At 43.9% G+C, this 10,925-nt stretch overlaps 1 pseudogene; it reads right to left on the bottom strand.

Moving 5' to 3' along the window:
- Positions 1-756: 756 nt before the first annotated feature.
- On the bottom strand, positions 757-1,182 carry LOC103596798 (annotated as a pseudogene).
- Positions 1,183-10,925: the final 9,743 nt, after the last annotated feature.

The raw sequence follows: 10,925 nt of genomic DNA, 5'->3' as shown, positions 1-10,925 counted from the left end.
CAGCTCCCTCAGCCTAGAATGTCTCCCATCCCATGGAATTCCTGGAAAGCAAATACTATGTCAATCATCTCTGTACACCTAGTGTCTCCTAGCCCAGTACCTAGCACGAAATAGGGACTTGGTAAATATTGAATGAACACTTCAAGGAAGGCTCAGCACTCAAATGTTATTTCTTCTCCACTTCCCCTGACCACTGCCCACTTTAACCCCAATTAGATGTGATTTTTCCTTCCATGTGAATGTTCCTATTCACATAAATATTTCGTGACTTCCTGCTGTATATCAGGGACTGTGCTAAGGGAGAGGGAAATAAGACACTTTCCGTGTAAGGTCATAGACTGACAAGTACACAATTATAACACTGAGGTAAGTGCTATGATAGGGGTCCTTCTGTCATACACCTCTCTGTACCCATTAAACGGTAACTTCCCCTCCCCCCGCCACCCCCCCAGCAACCACCATTCTATTTTCTCTCTCTAGATGACAACTCTAGGTACCACGTAAAACTGGAATCATAAAGTATTTGTTCTTTTGTGACTGGCTTATTTCACTTAGCATAACGTACTCAAGGTTCATCCAGGTTATAGCAAGTGTCAGAATTCCCCTCCTTTTTAAGGCTTAATAATATTCGAGACTCACTTTTATAGCATACTCACTTGTTCTGCTTAAATTTTTTTTTTTTTAGTTTTTTACAATTTATTAATCTTTTTGTGAAAAATTCACACAATCATCGCAGATAAAGTCACTGCTGAATCTTTACTCCTGCTTTTTGCCAGCACCAACATTGGCCTTTGCAGTCATCCCGACTTTCTGCATTCTGATCTAGTGTTCCTTCTGCTGTTTTCTTGAGGTCTTTTTCTTCTCATACAGGCCATGTCTTGCAAGTCTATGTCTGGGTTCATTTTTCTTTGCATAGTCCAAGAAATCGTAAATCATGCCAAAGCCAGTTGAGTTGCTACCACCAAAATAGGTTCTGAAGCCAAATACAACATTGACATCTGGTGTGGTCTTGCACATTTTGGCTAGTTTTTCCTGAATTTCTGTCTTAGGTACTGTCGCCTTCCCGGGATGAAGGACATTGATGACCATTTGTTTCCTCTGAAGTAGTTGGTTGGTCATGAACTTCCTGGTCCAGACAGTTACTGTGTCATTCATGATGGCTGGCGATCCTCAGGAAACCAGGGAGGAAAATTTTTTTTTTTTTTCTTTTTTAACAAATGATAAAATACTCAGCTCTTCCACGATAGCTTTCCTGGTTCTCCAAACTGTATATTACCATCTCTTGTGTACTCTAACACAAAAGGAAGAAAAATATATAACTCTTCATAGCCTATGTAATATTCTGTTTTATATTACATACACTCGTGTCCTTTGGATGGGGACCCAAGTGTCTCTTGTTGAATAGAGTGCTTTATACACAACAGACCAACACGTTTAGTTGGATGAATGGTCATGCTTCACCTCTTCAGACCTCACTCTTCGTGGCAACTGACCATTGTTTGTAGCCTCATATCAGTGTTAGAAGATTCTTATAATGTAGACCAACCATCCCTTAATGCTTGGATCGTGCAATCCTGCATCAAGCACTAATTCAGCCTATGTGCCAACGCCTCCAATGCAGAGCCATTTGCACTTTGATTACCAAAATCTGTATTCCTGTAACCTCTCCCCAGTCCCATTCTGACCTCTGGATAACACAGAACAACTCCATTCTTCCTCCAGGAACAGCCCTTTACATAGCTGAAGACTGTTCTCAAGTCTCCTGAGGAGTCCCTTTGCCAAGCTAAATATATTCCTGTTTCCTTCACCCCATCCTCCCATGATGGGATTTCAAGTACCTGCACCATCTTGCCCACTGCTCTTGCTCTAAACAGAAAGGACAATGTCAATAATGGCCTGATCGGGCAGAAGATGGTTTTCTCTTGCAAGATATTTACCCAAAATGAAAACTCAATCATAAGTTTTTTACAAGCAAAAAGACTTAAGTTACACAGAAGGCTTGAAAATAGGCTGCTAGTTGCCCCACTGCTCCAAACGCCCTGCCGCCCACTCTACCCACAACACATCCCAGTGTAATCAGGAAGGGATGGCATGCATAAAAATGTTATTTTTAAAAAGATGCAAGCACTACTGCTAGAAGTCTGTATTTTCAAAAATTTTCCACAACCTCACTGAAATTAAAGATTGGGCCAGCTCCAGCCATTCATCCTCCCAATATGTACAGTTTAGCTTCCCAGCATACACAGACTGCAGTGGTCGGGGCCGGCTCCTAACAGAGACGTAAGGAGATGAGGTCTGTGGGCCTGCCCCGATGCCTCTGTCCTTCACTTCAAGAACTAAACTATGCTAACTGTGCATAGTGTGCCTCTGCACAACTCTGAAACTCACTGATCAGGGATCTCCAGCAGGGTAGGGACTACATCTGTCTTTTCACCCAGTATCCCTGCCTTCCCCCATCAAAGATTGATCTTCAGAAAACATTTCACCCAGTTGTTTATATTTTCATATGAGTTAATGTTGGTGCATTATATTCCCAGGAATATTTGCATTTTAAGTCTTATTTCTTTTCTTTTTTTTTTTTTTTAAAGATGACCGGTAAGGGGATCTCAACCCTTGGCTTGGTGTTGTCAGCACCACGCTCAGCCAGTGAGCAAACCGGCCATCCCTATGTGGGATCCGAACCCGTGGCCTTGGTGTTATCAGCACCGCACTCTACCGAGTGAGCCACGGGCCGGCCCTTAAGTCTTATTTCTAATTACATTCTCCAGTGAAAGGGATTTTAAGAATCAGCTAAGAGGTGAGGTTGGTAGAACGTGCAGTGGGAAGACACTTCCTTCTTGGGCTTCAGTTTCCTCATCTGTAAACTAAGGAAGTTGATCCTCAGCTCTGTCACCTACAGATTGACAATGCATTTGATGTTAGTAAACAAACCTAGGGGTCCTCTATGCACTTCCCTAGCCCTGTGTCCCCCATCCCAGTACCATCACATTGTATTAGTCAAGGTTCTCCAGAGAAACATAACCAATAGGGTTTGTGTGTACGTGTGTGTGTGTGTGTGTGCATGCATGTGTGTAAAGAGATATACTGTAAAGAAAATTGACTCCCACAATTATGGAGGCTGACAAGTCCCAGTATCTGCAGGGTGAGTCAGTAGGCTGACAACCCAGGCCAATGGTGTAGTTCTAGACCAAAGTCCTACAGCTCAAGACCCAGGAAGAGGCAGTGTTTCAGTTTGAGTCCAAAGGCAGGAAAAAGTTGATGTCCCTGACTGAAGGCGGTCAGGCAGGAGGAATTCTCTCTCATTCAGGGCGAGGATCAGCCTTCTGTGTTCTATTAAGGCCTTTTGCTGATTGGATGAGGCAGCCCACATTAGGGAGGGCGATCTGCTTTACTCAGTCTACCAGTTTAAATGTTAATCTCATACAAAGACACAGAAACACCCAGAATAATTAATGTTGGACCAAATGTGTAGGTACCCCATGGCCCAGTCAAATTGACATATAAAATTAACTATCATACTCTTAGAGGTAGGTGATGGTCTCTCAAAAGTCCTGGCCCTGGTTGTGAACAAAAGAGACATCAGATGGGCAAATTCTTTGAACTCCTGGACACAAACGCAAGGCCGTCCTCGGTATCTGACTCCACCTCTTCCCCCACTTCCATGCCCACCACCCCTACAACTTCTTTCAACTGCCCTTCACAACTTTAATCTCTTTTTTTTTTTTTTTTTTTTTCCTTTTTGTCTTTTTTTACTGACCGGTAACGGGATCGCAACCCTTGGTGTCGCGCCTGTACGAGGGACCGGCAACGGGCTCGCAACCCTCATTGTTGCGCCCGCACCGCGCTCAGCCAGTGAGGGGGAACTGGTCTCCACGTGGGATCCGAACCCTTGGCGGGAGCACCGCCACACTCCCAAGCGGCACACTCTCCAGTGCGCCACCGGGCTGGCCCTAATCTCTTTTTTAATTAAGAAAATTTAGAAACCATTTTTAGGGAAATATTACCCATAAAATTCATAGATATTAATAAATTAAATGAAATAATTATTTCTACAGCATACTGAAATAAAAACTACAAACATTCAAAAAAATGTGAAACCACTCATCACTCAGTTTTACTAATCTGAATCTAAAGGTGAAAAAAATATATATACTGCAATAAACTATGGGATATGCAAAGGCAAAACACAGTCTTCACCTTCAGCCCAGCCACCTGATATAAGAAACAGAATATTATTATTATTATTATTTTTTTTCCTTTTTGTCTTTTTCCGTGTCCGGCAACAGATCGCAACCCTCAGTGTCGCCCCCGCACCGGACAGGGACTGGCAACGGGATGGCAACCCTCGGCGCTGCTCCTGCGCCTTGCTCAGCCAGTGAGCGGGAACCGGTCTGCATGTGGGATCCGAACCCTCGGCAGGAGCGCCACCACACTCCCAAGCGGCGCACTATAGCAGTGCGCCACCGGGCCGGCCCAGAATATTATTTTTTTAACATGTAAAATTGTTGCATATAAGCAGGAGCATCAAGCTGAGGTTGTGTACTTGCTCAAAAGTAGTAGTTTTCATTTGTCCATACCTTGTTTGCTCAATAATTCATTGAACCAAGTAAGCGCATGTATGGAGCATTGACTATGTGTAGATACAGAGCTAGACTTGGGGCAACATAACAAGGAGTAAGATGCAGCTTTTGCCCTGGAAGATCTTAGTGGGGGCACAGACTGCAGATTCCTGCTTGGGCTTTAGATCCCACTGTAGTATCACTTTTCCTGGGAAGCCCTGTCTGACTCCCCCACTGGGCTGATCTCAGACTGAGCTAGGGCCTCTCTATGCACTCCCCCAGCCCTGTCCCCCTGTCACAGCACTGTCATACATTCTGTAATTGCTTCTGTGTATCTCCAAACCACTCACTGGTCAGGGACATCCAAGAGGGTAGGGACAGCATCTGTCTCTTCACCCTGTCACAACCCTGGCAAATGGTGGTTGCTTAATAAATGTTAGTGGAAAGAATTAGTAGATTAAGTCAAGAAAATTTCTGCCCAACGTGCCTGAGTACCATGGTACCAGTGTGCTATGGGAAGACTAAAGAGGGAGTGATAAATGTCAGGGAAGCAGAGAAGGAGATGTTTAAGCTGAAGGTTGGAGAGTAAACACAATTTCAGTAGGCAGAGAAGAGGCAGAGACTTTCCACGAAGAGAATGCAGCAAGTGCAAGGTACCAAGGTTCAAAAGAGCAAAATTTGCTTGAATGTTGAGAAGCAGCTCGTTGTGGCTGAAGCAGGGTTTGAGGGGCTCAGGGAGACTGGTGGCAGGTGAAGGGGACAAAGAGGTGGACATATGAAGGAATTTGATTGCTACATGTAGAAGTGTGAATCTCCTGCGAGTCCTATGCCAGCCGAGCTGGTGCAGAACTTTGGCAAGATAACTCAGGCTGTAGTCCAGGCATGGACCAGCGGAGAAATGGCTGGGGACTGCAGAAAGGGAAATGGATAGGTTAATGCATTAGTCCAGGAAAGAAATGATAAGGGCCCTATTCATGACAGTGGCCATGAAGATGGCAATGAGACAATCACTGTGAGGATATTTAGGATGTAGAATCAATAAGACTTGGTGGTTTTCTTTATGACTAATGCATGAAGACAGAAAATGTATATACAATCGATTGAAGTGCTCATGTCACTCAAAAGAGTTCATTAAGTCAAAACACTCTGAACTTGTTTCACAGAAGGAAATCATTTTTATCTCTATTTAAAAAACATCCTCCTGGTAGTGGTTTCTCCCCACTTCCCCCAATTCTGTACTCCTGTGTACTGTTGGCACTTGTCAAACTGCCTTATACTGTTAGAAATAACTTTTTATTTGAGCATGTCTTATTTTCCCATGGGAACAACAGAATTCACAGGCAGCAAGGACTGCGTTTTGCACGTCTTCAACCCCCCCACCCCCATAGTTGTAAGTACCATGGTGACTTATACTGACCAGGTATTCAGTAGACAGCAATGATTGGTTGATGGGTTGGTTGGTGCATATCAGAAGGTGATGAAGTGGGTCAAAAGTCTACTTTAAAAAAAAATAACCTCTTTGGAATATTAGATTTACAGAGAAGCTGCAAAGATAATGCATAGACCATACAACCCTTACCTCCACCTTTTAAAATTGGTGATGATGGGGGCCGGCCCGGTGGCGCACTGCTACAATGCGCTGCTTGGGAAGCGCGGCGGCGCTCCCGCCGAGGGTACGGATCCCACATACAGACCAGTTCCCGCTCACTGGCTGAGCGAGGCGCGGGAGCAACACCGAGGGCTGCGATCCCGTTGCCGGTCCCGGTCCGGTACGGGGGCGACACTGAGGGTTGCGATCCATTGCCGGACACGGAAAAAGACCAAAAAAAAAAAAAAAAAATTGGTGATGATGGAACAAAAATAACCCTGAACCAGTGTGCCCTCGGGCAAGTCACATCATCTTAGCAGGCCTCAGTTGTGTCACTGAAAGAAGGTAACAGTGTCTGCCCCAATGCCTTAGTCAGCTTGGGCTGCCAAAACAAAATACCATAGACTGGGTGGCTTATAAACAACAGAAATTTATTTCTCACAGCTCTGGAGGCTGGAAAGTCCAAGAGGAATGCGCTGGCAGATTTGGAGTCTTGTGAGGGCCCTCTTCCTGGTTCATGGACACCTGGTCACTGTGTCCTTACATGGCAGAAGGACGAGGGAGCTCTCTGGGGTCTCTTTTATAAGGCCACTAAACCCATTCATCAGGGCTCCACCCTCACGACCTAATCACCTCCCAAAGGCCCCACCTCCTAACATCATCACATATGGGGTGATGATAATCTGGGGGTGACACATTCAGTCTATAGCAGCCACCTCCATGTTATTCACACATCCCTGTAATAAAACCATTGAGAAGAGGCCAGCCTGTGTGGTGTTCTCTGGGTCTAGAGCCTCTCCAGGATCCTGGTCCCTCGGCAGACAGGCAGCTGCCCCTCAGTCTGCCTCCTCCCAGCCCCACCTGAGCTGCCACTGATGGTGTCTTTTTGTAGGTTCGGCATATGAGAAGGAAGACAAATATTATCTGATGAAAAGAAGAGAGGACAGTGCATTCACCAGAGACTATAAATTGCTAAACGGTCTATTGGGGGAGGAGGCACAGAATCGTGGAGTCATGGAATTCTAGAGTTGACTGTAGAGACAATCTACTAACACCCTCATTTATACACACAATAGGAGAGTGACTGAAGAGTGTGGAAGGTCAATGGCTAGTAAGGGGCAGACCAGGGTCAACCGATCCTGTCAAAAGGGCATACCAGAGCTGCCTCCTAATGTGTAGGAAGATCTAGTAGCAGGGTTGGATGTCAGGAAGTCCCAGCTAAAGGTGACAAAACTGCCAGGCTGCTGTAACCAAATGTGACCCCAGAAACGAAGGGCTTTTTCTCCAGCAGCACAAGAAGTAACCCGATATCCAAGCTAGCCCGGGCGGGGGGTGTTCCCCACCCCTACGCTTCCTGCTCCCCCATCTCACTGTAACTGGTTCTGCAGGGAGGAGCACCCCAGGCAAGGAAGGAAAACCCATGAAGGATGGGGCAATGCCCACCTCACCCCACCCCCTCTAATTCCTGGCCTTAAGCCACAGCCAGGGCCCAGGACTCAGTCCTCACTCTGGTGATGGGTAGGACCCAGCAAGATAAGGGCAGAGAGGGCTGTGACAGCCTGATCCCTCCTCCTCTGTCCACCACAAGAAAACACATTTTTCCCTCCTCTAAACTCTATTAGTGTCCATGGTTCATGTTCCACATTTCCTACTTACATCCTGCCTGACACGCCTGTGTACATTTGATTCACACGTGCTTTTTCTTTTCTACCTAAATTAAATGGTCCTTACGGGCAAGGGCCAGGTCTTAGTAGAGGACTCACTAAGTGTTGTGATGTCTTCAAGGCTGCTTGCAGTTTCCTACCTCCTTTCCAGAGTCTGCCTTCTTCCTGATTCTCTCCTCCCCTTCTGTATTTTTCTTAGCAAGTTGGTGTTTCTGCAAGGAATGTGGTTTAAAACCCAACGAACTATCAATACAGGGCCCTACTTGCCTGTGAGCTGCTTTAGCTAGTCCCAAATATTTCAAACTTGTGCTAGAAACGCCCCTTTGTGCCCCTGAGCTTCCTGTCCCTAAGGATTCCCAGTCTTTTGTGCACCCTGTTGAGTCTCAAGCCTGAACATGCCATGTGGGCCAGGTTCTATGTTTTGGTGGCCCAGACAGGCTGACACTGATGGCCGACTGGTGGTCCTTTCTACTCCTCACATCACCCTCCACACACACAAACGCACACCTCTGGGCCAGGTCTTTAACTCTGTTTCAATGTGGGAGAAATGAGAGAAGACAGATACATGTATATACAAGATCTACAGTCCTGAACTTGAATTAGAAATACCAATATAAACTCACAATGCATTTATGTTTAAAAAAGTATTTCCTAGCTTTGTCTATAGAAAGGGCCTAAAACCAATGACCAACCCAGTGACAACAAGCACTCCTGATGCCCATGATATTTATCGTCTCTAAATACCATTTCCATAAAAGCAATCAAAGGCCCTTAGAAGAAATAGCTCATCCCAGGTCTGTAGCAGGAAAAATACAAGATAAGCACAGATGTCCCGTTATGTCGGAAAGCAAAGACGGTTTCAGAGACCATTTAGGATTGTGCCAGAAGGACTCGGAAATCAAGAAAGAGGCTCCCACTGGCCAAAGATGGGGACAATTTGAACATGAGGAAGGATAACAACTGCAAAGGATTGAAACATAACGAATATGTTTAAATCCATGAATACACCTTGACGTTAAGGGAAAAAAAAAATCTCTGGGCCGGCCCAGTGGCGCACTGCTGTAGTGCGCCGCTTGGGAAGCGCGGTGGCGCTCCTGCCGAGGGTTCGGATCCCACGTACAGACCGGCCGCTCACTGGCTGAGCGAGGGGCGGGAGCAACACCGAGGGTTGCAATCCCGTGGCCGGTCCCGGTCCGGTACGGGCACAACACTGAGGGTTGCGATCCGTTGCCGGTCACGAAAAAAGACAAAAAGGAAAAAAAAAAATCTCTGTCATTGTTAGAAGATGCTAGGGAATCAATTCATTATTCTGAAAACTGGTAAATACAAGGAAGGAGTTAAGCACTTAGTGAAGAAATGATAGAATATCATTTTACCACCCCTATGAAATAATGGATCCAAGATATCCATGATGCTAACATCAAAAGACAACCAGACAATACGGGCCCCCCTGTTTGACAGTAAACAAATCTATTAAGTATTCTTGCAAAAATAAACAAACCAAATCTGATCTGATCTCTTACTTTAATTACCAATCTATAGAAAATACACGGGCAATAAAAACATGTAATATATCACCATGGGAATGCAGGTGGTCTACAGGACAAACCACCCAATTTCTATTAACAAATAAGTTGCGAGGAAAAAAATAAAAGCTGCGGAGGTAACTATGGATTACAAGAGATTTAAGACACATATCAACCCATTGCAATGTATAGAATTTATTTAGATCCTACTTTGGGAAAAAGAAAAGAACTATACAAAAAAAATTTACAAGACAGAGAAATATAAACAGTGACTGGGTATTTCCTTATATTAAAGAATTATTATTTTTAGGTGTGATAATGGTCATGTGGCTACGTGTTTTTTTTTAAAAGTCCTTGTCTCTTAGAGATACATTCTGAAATATTTCCTCATGAAATAGGACGTCTGAGATTTGCTTCAAAGTTATGGAGTAGAAGTATATGGAGGTGTTAATGAAACAATGTCAACCATGGGTTGGTAATTGTTGAAGATGGGTGATGGTACGTTAGCATTCACTACGCTGTCATCTCTCTCTGCTTTTGTGTGTATTTAACATTTTCCATGATAAAAAGTTGAAAACAGAATTTTAATTATACACCCCTAATTGGGTATATCCTAAGGACAAAAATCACCACAAAGAAATCTTAAATTGCAATTAGTAGTGTTATTATTAGCTATAATATTACTATTGCCACTTTTGACATTGTTACATAGATTGAAAGATAATGCACATAAGTAATTATGTTAATATGACTAAAAACCAAAAACTTCAAAATAATTCAAATATAAAATAAATACAAACCTTGCAATATTTGACTTGAAATGTCAGTATAAACTTACTTTTTTTTGGTTTTTAAAAAATAAGCATTTCCTAGTTAAGTCCACTGAAAAGACCTTAAAACAATGACCAACCCAGTAGCACCTGGTACTCAGATTATGGTCATTGACATCCACCAGAGATCCTTGGAGAAACTGCTGAGTCCACGTCTGGGGCAGGAAATGTACAAGATGAACTTTAGCTACCTTATCATGCCTAAAAATAAAGAAATATCAGAGGCCATTGGAGTCATGTCAAAAGAACACAGGAAACACCTTGAAAGAGGTCCTGTTGGCCAAAGATGGGACAACTTGAGCCTCAACAAGAATACCGACTGCAACAGACTGAAGCACATATGTATAAAAGCTACAAGTTCATGATATTTAAAAAAAAAAAGAAAGAAAGAAAATTAACCCATTCATCACTTTTGGTGATTGCTGGAGCACCATCTCATTATTCCAAAAATTGGTAAGTGATGGGAAGGAATCAAGCATTTACTATGTTTTCCCCCCACACACCATTTTTCTGCATAACCACATAATTAATGAGGAAAATTTTTTCTTTATGGAAGAATCATACCTAAGAAATACCAAAGGAGTGATTGAACTAGAAAATGATAATTTTGCAATATCTAACCAAACAGGAGCTAGGCAATGATCTTCAGTGGCTTAGGTGAAAGGTTGATGGGAAACTTTATAATAGATGGATGTGGCTGACACCACCTGGACCCACTGATATTAACATCATTAGAAGTGGGACAGTGAAGGCTGACC

The sequence above is a fragment of the Galeopterus variegatus genome, unplaced genomic scaffold (assembly GCF_000696425.1).
Source record: "Galeopterus variegatus unplaced genomic scaffold, G_variegatus-3.0.2 Scaffold86, whole genome shotgun sequence".
In the NCBI taxonomy this organism is placed as follows: Eukaryota; Metazoa; Chordata; class Mammalia; order Dermoptera; family Cynocephalidae; genus Galeopterus; species Galeopterus variegatus.
The sequence above is the reverse complement of the archived record's forward strand: the minus strand, read 5'-3'. Positions and strand labels throughout refer to the sequence as shown.